We start from the raw sequence: 14,911 nt of genomic DNA on the forward strand, positions 1-14,911 counted from the left end.
TTTTGCGATTATGCTAATTTGGTAATCGTTTACTGTTGTAATCGAAATCGTAATCGAATTTCGATTAATTGCACAGCCCTAATTTACAGAAAGAAAAAATACAAAACAAGACTTTGTGCTCAAAAGGAGTAGGAAGAAGTTCACCTGCCCCTGATCTCTCATTCAGTCATCATCACATAAACTTTCCGCTCATGCAGGAAACCGATGCTGAGTCTGTGCTTACATGTTGATATAAATCATTTATGATCGGACAAAATGTCAAAGAATTTCATCATTTACATTTACCAACAAATAAAAATAAAGGATTTATCATTTACAGTGGTAAATAAATAAATACACCATATGGTACATAAGAGTTATACTAAGGCACATCTCTCTTTCCTTCTGATCACACAAAGCCAGAGACCCAACCAGCAGCCAGGACCACAATGCACTCCACCAATCACAGCCCAGGACCACAATGCACTCCACCAATCACAGCCCAGGACCCCAATGCACTCCACCAATCACAGCCCAGGACCACAATGCACTCCACCAATCACAGCCCAGGACCACAATGCACTCCACCAATCACAGCCCAGGACCACAATGCACTCCACCAATCACAGCCCAGGACCCCAATGCACTCCACCAATCACAGCCCAGGACCACAATGCACTCCACCAATCACAGCCCAGGACCACAATGCACTCCACCAATCACAGCCCAGGACCCCAATGCACTCCACCAATCACAGCCCAGGACCCCAATGCACTCCACCAATCACAGCCCAGGACCCCAATGCACTCCACCAATCACAGCCCAGGACCCCAATGCACTCCACCAATCACAGCCCAGGACCACAATGCACTCCACCAATCACAGCCCAGGACCCCAATGCACTCCACCAATCACAGCCCAGGACCCCAATGCCCTCCACCAATCACAGCCCAGGACCACAATGCACTCCACCAATCACAGCCCAGGACCCCAATGCACTCCACCAATCACAGCCCAGGACCACAATGCACTCCACCAATCACAGCCCAGGACCCCAATGCCCTCCACCAATCACAGCCCAGGACCCCAATGCACTCCACCAATCACAGCCCAGGACCACAATGCACTCCACCAATCACAGCCCAGGACCCCAATGCACTCCACCAATCACAGCCCAGGACCCCAATGCACTCCACCAATCACAGCCCAGGACCACAATGCACTCCACCAATCACAGCCCAGGACCACAGCAGCACATTTACATGAGGAAACAGGTTTAGGCGACACTAACAACAATATACAAAAAGAAAGGAGGGAGCCTGAGCCCTGGGGCCGTAACACAGTTGTTTGCATAGAACGAGCATAATGGGTTTTAAAAACATGAACAGATCCGGGTGAGCTCCTGCAACTGTTGTGCTGCGTCCACACCAAACGCGCCTCAAGCCCATAGTTGGAGCTCGTGCTTTACTGAAGTCAGACGCTCTGGCGGCAGCTCAGAGTCTGTTCGTAGCATCTTGGAAGCAGCTGTTGCCTGAAATACACCTGCTACAGCTCATCATTGCTCTATTCTTGTCATTTTTTGATGTTTTTTTTGTCATTTTTTGATGTTTTTTTGTCAATTTTTTGCTGGATTTTTGTCAATTTTTGCTGAATTTTTGTCATTTTTTTGATGTTTTTTGTCATTTTTTTGATGTTTTTTTTGTCTTTTTTTGATGTTTTTTTTGTCTTTTTTTTGTTTTTTTGTCTTTTTTGCTGGATTTTTGTCTTTTTTGCTGGATTTTTGTCTTTTTTTCATGTTTTTTGTCATTTTTTTGATGTTTTTTTTGTCTTTTTTTGATGTTTTTTTTGTCTTTTTTTAATGTTTTTTTGTCATTTTTTTTTATGCTTTTTTGTCTTTTTTTTATGTTTTTTGTCATTTTTTTGCTGGATTTTTATCATTTTTTTAATGTTTTTTGTCATTTTTTTATGTTTTTTTTGTCTTTTTGATGTTTTTTTGTCTTTTTTTTATGTTTTTTTTGTCTTTTTTTGATGGTTTTTTTGTCATTTTTTGTAATGTTTTTTTGTTTTGTTTTTAATGGATTTTTGTAACTTTTTTAATGGATTTTTGTAACTTTTTTGATGGATTTTTGCTCTGTGTCGTTACTGATTCATTGATGTTATTAGTGCTTAATGCTTGTTTTCATGGGAGAAAACCGGAGCTCGATGCGAGCTGAAAAAAACTGTCCACGTTTTTTTGCCTCACTTTAATCAATGGCAAATTGGCTACTTCTATCTTATTTTTGATCAAAATCACTATTTCCAATGACAAACTCTCAAATCCAAGGCTTGTGAGCTGCTTTTTCAATAAGGGAGGGAGATGGGGGCGGTTTCTCATCATCGCAGGAGCTCATGGGCTCTGGTAATCCTGCTCACTATTAACACGCAGGTCATACGGATTCAGGGGCTTTACCCAAATCTAAAAGCTTCACCTCTTAACTCCCGCCTGAACCGAGAGGATCTTTTTCCTCACGTCAGCACATTTTTTTCTCCATCATTTTTTTGTTGGGGATTCAACTCATTTTGTAACTCATTTTTTTGGTCACATTTTTAAATTATTTTTGTCAAATTTTTATCAAATTTTTGTCACATTTTTAAAATGTTTTGTCATTTTTTTGTCACATTTTTGGCACTTTTTCATCAATTTTTCGTCACTTTTTTTGCCAAACTTTTCTCACTTTTTTGTCACATTTCCATCCTTGTTTTCGTCTCAGTTCTGTCTCTATTTTCTCACCTTTTTTCCAGAAGCTTTTAGATTTGGGTAAAGCCAAACTGGAGAAAATGTGCTCGGTTCAGGCGGGAGTTCAGGGGTTAAAAGAAAAGCGTCCAAAACAAAAATGCGCTGGAAAAGCAACAAAAAAGTGACGACAAAGCGATGAAAAAAGCGATGAAAAAACAACAATAACATGAAGAAAAACCCCGAAAAACAAGAGACAAAAACACAACGAAAAAGCCACAAAAAAGTGATGAAAAAGGAACAAAAACATGACAAAAATGCAGCGACAATGTGACAAAAAGTTACCATCACTTTTCTAGATTTGAACTTTCAAACGAGGCGTCACAGTGTCGCTCTCCAGTCAAGAAGCTTTTAGATTTGGGCAAAGCCGAACTGGAGAAAGTGCTCTGGGTTTAGGCGGGGTCAGAGGTTAACATATGTATTTGTGGAAGTGTCGCATTTACGCTGATTTCAGAGTCCAGGGCTGGTTTTCAGTCCCGCCCCCGTACGGATTTCATACTTCACAATAGGGCTGTGCAATTAATCGAAATCCGATTACGATTTCGATTACAACAGTAAACGATTACAAAATTAGCATAATCGCAAAAAATCAATTATAATTTTTTTTTTCAATTTTTTATTTTTTTTTACATTTTTGGATTTTTGTCTTTTTTTCTGCTGGATTTTTGTCATTTTTTTGATGGATTTTTGTCTTTTTTTTGATGGATTTTTGTCTTTTTTTTGCTGGATTTTTGTCACTTTTTTGATGGATTTTTGTCATTTTTTTGCTGGATTTTTGTCACTTTTTTGAAGGATTTTTGTCACTTTTTTGATGGATTTTTGTCACTTTTTTGATGGATTTTTGTCACTTTTTTGATGGATTTGTGTCATTTTTTTGATGGATTTTTGTCACTTTTTTGATGGATTTTTGTCATTTTTTCATGTTTTTTTGTCATTTTTTTGATGGATTTTTGTCACTTTTTTGCTGGATTTTTGTCACTTTTTTGATGGATTTTTGTCTTTTTTTTTATGGATTTTTGTCACTTTTTTGATGGATTTTTGTCTTTTTTTTTATGGATTTTTGTCACTTTTTTGATGGATTTTTGTCTTTTTTTTGATGGATTTTTTAAAGGCAACAAATAATCGTTTGAATAATCATGATTTCAATTATGACAAAAATAATCGTGATTATTATTTTTTCAATAATCGAGCAGCCCTACTTCACAACATCATACGGCTGTTCTGAAAGGGTTCTAAAACGTTAGCATGTAGCTTACCTTCATAGTTGTGTTTACTCTGTTTTCTGTTTTAATCTTGCTTATCTGCAAAGATCTTTGTAGATAATCTGCTTTGCGATCTTTGCGGCTGGTGGACACTTCAATTTTGCCGCAGAACAAATGGGTTAGAAAAACGCTGCGGTCAATGAGCCACTTGCGACCCTTTAAGCTCTTCATTTATTCTTTATGCAGATTGAGGTGCTGTGGTTTGTCAGAGATCAGCTGCTCCTCTCTGGCCTCAGCTCTGAAGTCCAACCCCTCATCACATCTCACTAAACTGGACCTGTGGGGGAACAGACGGAGGGAGTCGGATCTGAAGGAGCTCCTCGTCCTCAAACAGAGCCCTGACTGTCGGCTGGAGACGCTGCTGTGAGTCCGGACTTCATGAGACTCTTCTGAACCTTTTCTGTCTCTCTTTGTCTGAATAAAACACTGAGGCTGTTGGAGTTTGTCTGAAAGAGTTTGCTTTGTTTAAGTCTATTCGACATTGTAACCATGTTATTATGTCAAATCCTCGACAAAAAACGAACCTGAGGTGTTTAGTTTCAGACATGTTCAGTCCATCAAAACACCGCCTTTCAGACTTTAACCTTCTCTTATGTTTCAGTGTCAGTTAACATCATAGTAGGGCTGCTCGATTATTGAAAAAATAATAATCACGATTATTTTTGTCATAATTGAAATCACGATTATTCAAACGATTATTTGTTGCCTTTAAAAAAATCCAGCAAAAAAATGACAAAAAAACATTAAAAAATGACAAAAAAATGACAAAAATGACAAAAATCCATCAAAAAAATGACAAAAATCCATCAAAAAAATGACAAAAATCCATCAAAAAAGTTACGAAAATTCATCCAAAAAATGACAAAAAACATAAAAAAAATGACAAAAAACATTTAAAAAATGACAAAAAAACATCAAAAAAGTGACAAAAATCCATCAAAAAAGTGACAAAAATCCATCAAAAAAGTGACAAAAATCCATCAAAAAATTGACAAAAATCCATCAAAAAATTGACAAAAATCCATCAAAAAAAGTGACAAAAATCCATCAAAAAATTGACAAAAATCCATCAAAAAAATGACAAGAATCCATCAAAAAATTGACAAAAATCCATCAAAAAATTGACAAAAATCCATCAAAAAAAGTGACAAAAAAACATCAAAAAAGTGACAAAAAAACATCAAAAAATTGACAAAAATCCATCAAAAAAAGTGACAAAAAAACATCAAAAAAGTGACAAAAAAACATCAAAAAATTGACAAAAATCCATCAAAAAAGTTACGAAAATTCAGCAAAAAAAAAGAAAAAAAATCCATCAAAAAAATGACAAAAAACATTAAAAAAAGAAAAAAATCCATCAAAAAAGTGACAAAAAACATCAAAAAATTAAAAATTTGAAAAAAAACGTGAAAAAAAATGTGGAAAAAAAAAATTTGGAAACAAAATTATAAAAAAAAATGTATAATCGATTTTGGCGATTATGCTCATTTTGTAATCATTTATTGTTGTAATCGAAATCGTAATCGAATTTCGATTAATTGCACAGCCCTACATCACAGTTCATAGAAAATAATATGCTGTGAAGCGCTTTGAGAGCCTAATGTAGGTGGAAAAGCGCTCTGTAAGTTGAGACCATTTACCATTTACCAATATGGTCTGTTGTTTTTAATGATTTGGAATTGGAGTCTAATCGAATCTCTGCTTCTCAACAGGTGGAAATGAATCTACTGAATCCTGAAGATGTTCAGCTCCAGAGCAGTGTCCGTCGTACTTCCATTGTGCTGTAAAAGGAAAAACTCAGGTTATAAATCTCTGAGTAATGATGGACTCAGACCTGAACTTAAACAGCCGAGGAAAAGTGCACTGAACTGGGAACAACTGCTTTTTCCTGCATGACATCGTAAACTGTCTCCAGCTTCAGGAACACATTCCTCCTTTAAACCTGCCCTGTCTGAGCGCCTAAGAGTCACATGTTATTCTTGAACTGACTGTAAATAGTTTTTATTGTGTTTGTCTCAAGGGACTTCCTGGTTCAATAAAGGTTCAATAAAAAAGGCCTCGACTCTGACAATGTTCGAATCCAGGCTGAAAACAGTTACTCGTGAATGTGACTGTATTTTATCTGCTTTTCACTGTAATTAATCCATTTTTATGTCGACCTTTTATACATTTGATCTGTTTTCTTGTCATGTCATGCAGCTGTGAAGCACTTTTTTGATGGATTTTTGTCATTTTTTTGATGGATTTTTTGTCATTTTTTTGATGGATTTTTGTCTTTTTTTGATGTTTTTTTGTCACTTTTTTGATCACACAAACACAATCAGAGAGTGGTGAAGGAAAAAGCTCCATGTAGATGAGTTTTGTAGGACTTTCAACAGAGGCTGTGACTTCATGTCTGATTTGGGTAAAGCTGAACGCAGGTTAAAGGTTGACGTTGTTCCAGTTGGTTTATTGAGCCTGTAAAGTACATGGATAAAGTAAAGTGTCCTGGTGTTTCTCGTGTTTGACATTGATTCTTAGGTCTGAGCACTGACTGTCTCCTGATTCTTCCTGGACTGACTTCTTCTGCGATTCCTGTGGTTTCTGTGGCTCGTGTTGCTTTAATTACAGCAGCCATTTTATAAAGCCTAGACTTTGACCCTGTGGATGTGATAAACTGTGTGTTCCTCCACTCCTCTGCACTCTCCTTCACAGACAGGAGGTAAGAACTCATTTACCTTTGTTTCAAACTGAGATCATTGTGTCGAAACTCCTTCACTCCTAAAGCGTAAACCAGTGGCTCAGTCGGATCTTTGAGAAAACTCCAGATGGACACAGTAACACGGCGGCCATCTTGAGGTTCAAACAGTATTTCTGTCCTTTTGATCGACTGGACCTGGGACAGTGATAAACCCTGGGATTTAGGGGTTCGTATAAACCTGTCCTCTGTGTGAAACTCTTCATCGTTGTTGCTGTTTGTCGGTCGTGAGCCTGTTTTAGACTTAGATGTAAGTTTGTCGGGAAACTCGTGACTGTGTTTTTATGTAAAGAGGAGAGAGTTTCCTGTTATTCGCAGCAGCTCAGAGGCAATAATCATCTGCAATAGAACAAATGAGGAGCACGATGAAGGATTGTAGACAGGGGCGGACCAGCCATATGTCCGTTCTGGAAGAGCACAGAGGGGCCACCGGTCCCGCCTCCACCGAGCTTTACCCAAATCTAAAAGCCAAAAAGAAAAGCATCAAAATAGCGAGAAAAAGAGACAAACACGGACCAAAAAAAATGTGACAAAAATGTGACAAAAATGTGACAAAAATGTGACAAAAATGTGACAAAAATGTGACAAAAATGTGACAAAAATTTGACAAAAAATTGACAAAAATTTAACAAAAATTCGACAAAATTTGACAAAAAATCGACAAAAAATTGACAAAAATTCGACAAAAAATCGACAAAAAATCGACAAAAATTCGACAAAAAATTGACAAAAATTTGACAAAAATTCGACAAAAAATCGACAAAAATTTGACAAAAATTCAACAAAAAATTGACAAAAAATCGACAAAAATTGGACAAAAATTGGACAAAAAAAACACAAAAAATTTGACAAAAATGTGACAAAATTCAACAAAAATTCGACAAAAATTCGACAAAAAATGACAAAAATTCGACAAAAATGTGACAAAAAATCAACTAAAAATCAACAAAAAATCAACTAAATTTCAACAAAAAATCAACAAAAATTAGACACGAATTCGACAAAAATGTGACAAAAACTGGACAAAAAAAACACAAAAAATTGACAAAAATGTGACAAAAATTCATCAAAAATTCAACAAAAATAAAAACATACAAAAGTTGACCCAACACAGCAACAGCGCGAGGAAAAAGGTCAGTTTTGTGGGTCTTAGCTTTCAAATGAGGTTCTACACAGCCAAAAGAGGACAGAATGCTTTGGTTCAGGCGGGGGGTCAGAGGTTAAAACATGTATTTGTGGAAGTGTAAAACTCCGCTGATTTGGGCCGGGCTGGTCAGAGTCCAGGGCTGGTTTTCAGTCCCAGTCCGGCCCTGATTGTAGAACTATTGTGGAGTCAGAAACATGTGCTGCAGATCTACATTTGTGCTGTGGGTTTGATCCAGGGCTCTCTCTCCAGTTTCTCTCTTCAAAAGCAGAGACTGTGGAGTCACTAAACTAAATAAGACAAACACTAAACTTCTGTCTGACAGAGAGAGAAACAGTCCTGATCACAGGTTTAGCACCGGGGGATCAATGGTTCAGTGCAACAAGAGGAAAAGGGAGGGTTAGGGCCAAGATAATTACATTATCAGGACAGGCAGAAAACCTGACGGAAAATGACACTGAAAACTTACTCACTTATGTGTCCTCACTTTTGAGCTCACGTGTCCTGCTTGACAGATGGAAATGGCTACAATCCGGCGTGGCGTGTTTACATGCATGAGACCCGAGTTACTCACGTTAAACTAAGATGTTAAGAAGGAAACGAGTCCATGTTTTCTCCTGCAGCGTCTCGCCTTAAATGATGCAAACTCCTCCCACTCTGACATGCGTGTGAAAGTGAACACGTGTCTGACACATACAGGCGTGTGGTGAGGAGCACGAGCACACGCTCCTGTGTCAGATCCAGTCCCAGAGTGAATGACTTTAACCTCTGACCCTCAGGCCTCGGGAAAATGGCCGACGACAAAGCAAAGTCGTCCTGGGCTCGACAGAGAGACACAGGTTTATGTCAAAGAGAACCTGAAGGGGGCAGCGCTGATCCAGACCACGATGGGACAAAGTGAGTTCAGACTTTTCTAATTGTCTTTAACCATCTTCATATTATACAGTGTATTTGCATCCAGCAGTGGAGGAAGTCTGGAAAACAGATGTTTCTCTTTCACAGATGTGCAGCTTCAGTGTCGGCTCTGTCCATGAAGAGTGACCGGTCTATGAGAGACCCTCTGACCTTCAGACCTGATCCTGCTCCAGCCTCACAGTAAGACCTGACCTGAACACAGAGTCTTTATATTTGTGATTGTAACTTCTGAGATGTTAAAGACGTGTTTGTGTCACAGAGAAGCAGAGTCAGAGCAGGACGCCTGGCCTCAGTGTGGAGACACAGGTCCTGATCAGGGGGTTCAAGGCCCTGCACCAGGTGAGTCTGCTCAGTCTGAGACTCATCAACTACAGCAGGGAATAAGAGACCTGTTCATCAACATTAACAGGTGTCTCCTCCTCTGTGTCCAGGTGAGGGTCTGCAGAAGGTTCTGAAGGAGCATAAGCAGAGCCTGAGCAGCAGATGTGAGAGTGTGACAGAGGGAAGTGAAGAATCAGGAGATAGAACTCTTCTGAACAGCATCTTCACTGAGCTGTACATCACAGAGGGCCTCAGTGAAGAGGCCAGAGCCCAACCTGAGGAGAGGAGTCTGGAGACACAGTCCAAGAAGAAGCAGGTCCAGGAGATCACCATCCGGTGCCAGGACATCTTTAAAGCTCTGCCCCCTGAGCAGCAGCAGGGGGCGCTGCAGCAGGGCTCCATCAGAGCCGTGCTGACTGTGGGCGTGGCTGGAGTGGGGAAGACCTTCTCAGTCCTGAAGTTCTGTCTGGACTGGGCCCAGGGCTCAGAGAACCAGGAGCTGCAGCTGGTGGTGCCACTGTCCTTCAGAGAGATGAACCTGGTCAGAAGGGGGCGCTACAGTCTGATGGAGCTGATCCAAGTGTTCCATCCAGCGCTGGATCCACAGGTCACTCTCATTTAGACAAAGCTTTACTTTCTGAGTCACAGTGTGAGTTTATCAAGGCCTCGTGTAACCGTGTGGACTCCCCCAAAGCACCAGGCGCTCCCTCCTCTCAAAGCACCAGGCGCTCCCTCCTCTCAAAGCACCAGGCGCTCCCTCCTCTCAAAGCACCAGGCGCTCCCTCCTCTCAAAGTCACAGATTTTGCCCCAAAATTCAAACTCGATCCGACAAAACCTTCAACTATTTCCAAATATTTAATTTCAAAATAATGGCGCTTTAGCGCCACCTCAGTTTTTTTTTTTTTTAATTGCGAGATAGAACTCGGGCAAAAATGAAGTTTGTCGTAGAATCCTAAAAATCGGTACAGACGAGCATCATGACAAGTTGAGCAAAAAATATTATTACGGCAACGCCGTCGGCCATATTGGATGTCGGCCATTTTGGATGACAGCTCGCGAAGTGAGAATCTGCCTCTATTTTTCACTTCCCTCATTTTTGGTGGAAAATAATCTTGAGAAGTCTTTAAAAGTGTAAATTATTTTTGTAACTTTTAAGTTTTTTTCCGCAAACTGGACGAAGTATTTTGCAATTTTTTGCAAACAATAAATGTCTCCCATTCGCACAAATGAAGCACGATTTTGATCATTTTGTGTCAGGTGTTAAAGTCCTGAACACTCTCAGTAGGCAGGATTCTAATTTGTGAATGCAAATTTCAGTTTTACAAAAATTAAAGTAATTTGGCACAAAGTCTATTCGGTCGCTCCGATCAGAAAAGTCAATCACACCTATGCCATATTTTTCACGGTGTTGCCGTAGCGATGACCAGAATGTCCCATTTTATTGTGATGGAAAAATGTTAAACTCCATAATTCAAATTTAAAAATATGCTTCAGTTTACAGATAAAGTGTGATATAAATTCATGCACCACGATCCATATTATTCTGCAAATTGTATTTCAGAATCAAAAAGGTAAAAAAAAAAAAAGTGAACAGAAAAGTGGACGTCCTGAAAGTGTTTCTAATGGAAGTCGATGGAACATTTAGACATAAAGAATCGTCACTACAAAAAAACTACAATATTGGTTCAATTTGACTCATCCAAGGCTCTAAACACCAAAGCCCCAGAACTCCTAATGTTTATTATTCAGAAAATATTAGAGCTTTTTAGGTAAACATTTTGTAAAGTTTACATAATAAAGCTGGAATTTAAAGGCTTAAAATCCATCAAATTATTGAATGTGTGAAAGTTTTGGAAAAACATGAAGTTGTTGAAGAGATTTTTATAGGAAAACTATGTCTGTGTGTTGATCTTCTGTGTGTTTTAGTCGTGTTCATTGAAAGTGAGTAAATTGAAGGTAAATGTGTCTCTGCCCCACAGACGCTCACAGCCCACACTCTGTCCGTCTGTAAACTCCTGTTCATCTTTGACGGCCTCGACGAGAGCAGACTGTCTCTGGACTTCAGCTGTGAGCTCATCTCTGAGGTCACACAGAGGTCAGAGGTGGGCGTACTGTTGGTGAACCTCATCAGAGGCGCTCTGCTTCCTCACGCCCTTATATGGATCACCTCCCGCCCAGCGGCGGCCCATCAGATCCCAGCGCGGTGCGTGCACAGGGTCACGGAGGTCAGGGGCTTCATCACTGACCCACAGAAGGAGCAGTACTTCAGGAAGAGGTTCTCAGATGAAGAGCAGCTTCAAACAGTCCTGTCCCACCTCAGAACCTCCCGCAGCCTCCACAACATGAGCCAGATCCCAGTCTTCTGCTGGATCACCTCCACAGTCCTGGACCACGTGTTGAGAAGCCATCAGAGCGGACCACTGCCCCAGACCCTCACAGACATGTACGCACACTTCCTGTTGGTGCAGACGCACAGGAAGAGGAAGTACAAACAGACACAAACAGAGGTCAGGTCTGAGACCTGGGGGCTGACAGAGGCCGACACAGAGCTGCTCCTGAAGCTGGGGAGACTGGCCTTTGAGCATCTGCAGACAGGAAACATCATGTTCTACCAAGAAGACCTGGAGCAGGTGGGTCTGGACCTGAGCGAGGCCTCGGTCTACTCCGGACTCTGCACTGAGATCTTCAAACGAGAGAGTGTCTTCAACCAGTCAGTCTACTGCTTCATCCACCTGAGCGTGCAGGAGTTTCTGGCAGCCGTTTACCTTCACCACTGCTTTCAGAACAACCAGGAGGTGGTCAGGGAGTTTCTTTATGGAAGTGAAGGAACCGTCTCAGGGTTAAGTCCCAACGAGTTCCTCGGAGAAGCTCTTAGAAAGTCCCTGAGTCCAAACGGCCACCTGGACTTGTTTGTGCAGTTCCTTCATGGCCTCAGTCTGATCCAGATGCAGGACTTCCTGAAGTCTGGAGGTGAATCTGAGGAGGAGCTGTCTGAGATCCAGTGCTCGGCTCTGGCCTACATGCTGCAGGTGTCAGAGCAGGTCCTGGAGGAGCTGGACCTAAACAAGTACAGGACGTCTCCTCAGGGTAAACTGAGACTGGTCCCAGCGGTGAGGAACTGCAGGAAGGCTGTGTGAGTCCTGAGTCACAGACAGAAGCTTCACTCACACGTTATAATCACTCACATGTCGCTCTAACATCTGTTACAGGTTTGAGGACTGTGGACTCTCAGAGCTTCACTGTGAAGTGTTGGCGTCAGCGCTGAGCTGCAGCCCCTCCCACCTCAGAGACCTGGATCTGAGTCGTAATGACCTGAGTGACTCCTCAGTGTCTGCGCTGTGTTCTGGACTGAAGAGTCGTCACTGTCGACTCTCCGCTCTCAGGTCAGTGTCGACTCTCATCAGTTTCTTTATTATTTAACCCTCGTGTTCCTTTGATGCATTTCGTGACACTTTTTGCTCTTAATTTGGCCTTAACTTTTTCCATATTTTGATCAAAATATAATTATAAAATGTCACATCGTCACTGATCCCTGAACAAACTGCCCTGATCTCATGTCAGAGGCTTTTGTGACACTTTTTTGACGGCTGTAAAAATATTGTAGATTAAAGTTTGTTCAAACTTTTTTCACATAATGATGTTGATCCGCTTCAGTTCTGCACAAAATTATTACAGTTTTTTAGCCAATTTAAAAAATGACCCAAAAAATGAACAGACAAAATGGTTCATTTTCCATAAAAAGTGAGTTTGGGCAGAATTTGGATTTACATTGAAAACACTCTTGGGTCAAAGGTCAGGAAACACTTTGATGTTTTTTAGTTTTTATGTAAAGTTGAGTTTTCCTTCTTTGTCCTTTAACCACTTCATTTATTCTTTATTCAGATTGTGGAAGTGCGGTTTGTCAGAGATCAGCTGTTCTTCTCTGGTCTCAGCTCTGAAGTCCAACCCCTCACATCTCACTGAGCTGGAGCTGGGTTATAACAAACTGTGTGAGTCAGGAGTGTCTCGTCTGTGTGGTTTTCTGGACCAGCCAGACTGTCGCCTGCAGAATCTCAGGTCAGTGTCAACAACTTATAATACATCTAACCTATCCTAGGGCTGCTCGATTATTGAAAAAATAATAATCACGATTATTTTTGTCGTTTTTATTCAAACGATTATTTGTTGCCTTTTTTAAAAATCCATCAAAAAAGTGACAAAAATCCATCAAAAAAGTGACAAAAATCCATCAAAAAAATGACAAAAATCCATCAAAAAAGTGACAAAAATCCATCAAAAAATGACAAAAAATCATCAAAAAAAGGACAAAAATCCATCAAAAAAGTGACAAAAATCCATCAAAAAAGTGACAAAAATCCAGCAAAAAAGTGACAAAAATCCAACAGAAATGTGACAAAATCCAACAAAAAAATGACAAAAATTCATCCAAAAAAGTGACAAAAATACATCAAAAAAGTGACAAAAATCCAGCAAAAAAGTGACAAAAATCCAACAGAAAAGTGACAAAAATCCATAAAAAAAGTGACAAAAATTCATCAAAAAAGTGACAAAAATCCAACAGAAAAGTGACAAAAATCCATCAAAAAAGTGACAAAAATCCATCAAAAAAGTGACAAAAATCCATCAAAAAAGTGACAAAAATTCATCAAAAAAGTGACAAAAATCCATCAAAAAAGTGACAAAAATCCTTCAAAAAAGTGACAAAAATCCATCAAAAAAAGACAAAAATCCTTCAAAAAAAGACAAAAATCCATCAAAAAAGTGACAAAAATCCATCAAAAAAGTGACAAAAATCCATCAAAAAAGTGACAAAAATCCATCAAAAAAGTGACAAAAATCCAACAAAAAAATGACAAAAATCCAACAAAAAAATGACAAAAATTCATCAAAAAAAAGACAAAAATCCATCAAAAAAAGACAAAAATCCATCAAAAAAATGACAAAAATCCATCAAAAAAAAGACAAAAATCCATCAAAAAAAGACAAAAATTCATCAAAAAAAAGACAAAAATCCATCAAAAAAAAGTGACAAAAATCCATCAAAAAAAAGACAAAAATCCATCAAAAAAAAGTGACAAAAATCCATCAAAAAAAAGACAAAAATCCATCAAAAAAGTGACAAAAATCCATCAAAAAAGTGACAAAAATCCATCAAAAAAAGACAAAAATCCATCAAAAAAGTGACAAAAATCCATCAAAAAAGTGACAAAAATCCAACAAAAAAATGACAAAAATCCATCAAAAAAAGACAAAAATCCATCAAAAAAGTGACAAAAATCCATCAAAAAAAGACAAAAATCCATCAAAAAAAAGACAAAAATCCATCAAAAAAATGACAAAAATCCATCAAAAAAGTGACAAAAATCCAACAAAAAAATGACAAAAATTCATCAAAAAAAGACAAAAATCCATCAAAAAAAGACAAAAATCCATCAAAAAAAGACAAAAATCCATCAAAAAAAAGACAAAAATCCATCAAAAAAATGACAAAAATTCATCAAAAAATGAGAAAAATCCAACAAAAAAGTGACAAAAATCCATCAAAAAAAGACAAAAATCCATCAAAAAAAGACAAAAATCCAGCAAAAAAGTGACAAAAATCCAACTAAAAAATGACAAAAATGCATCAAAAAAAAGACAAAAATCCAGCAAAAAAGTGACAAAAATCCAACTAAAAAATGACAAAAATGCATCAAAAAAAGACAAAAATCCATCAAAAAAAGACAAAAATCCATCAAAAAAATGACAAAAATCCATCAAAAAAGTGACAAAAATCCAA

General features: G+C 38.8%; 1 protein-coding gene across 1 annotated transcript in view; it reads left to right on the forward strand.

Moving 5' to 3' along the window:
- The window catches only part of LOC306981581 (NACHT, LRR and PYD domains-containing protein 14-like), a gene marked incomplete at its 5' end in the record, with an annotated part of 29,969 nt that overhangs the window by 5,416 nt on the left and 9,642 nt on the right, over positions 1–14,911 (forward strand). The window lies entirely within an intron of this gene.

Source organism: Gobius niger (genome assembly GCF_951799975.1).
Source record: "Gobius niger genome assembly, chromosome: 22".
NCBI classification, from domain to species: Eukaryota; Metazoa; Chordata; class Actinopteri; order Gobiiformes; family Gobiidae; genus Gobius; species Gobius niger.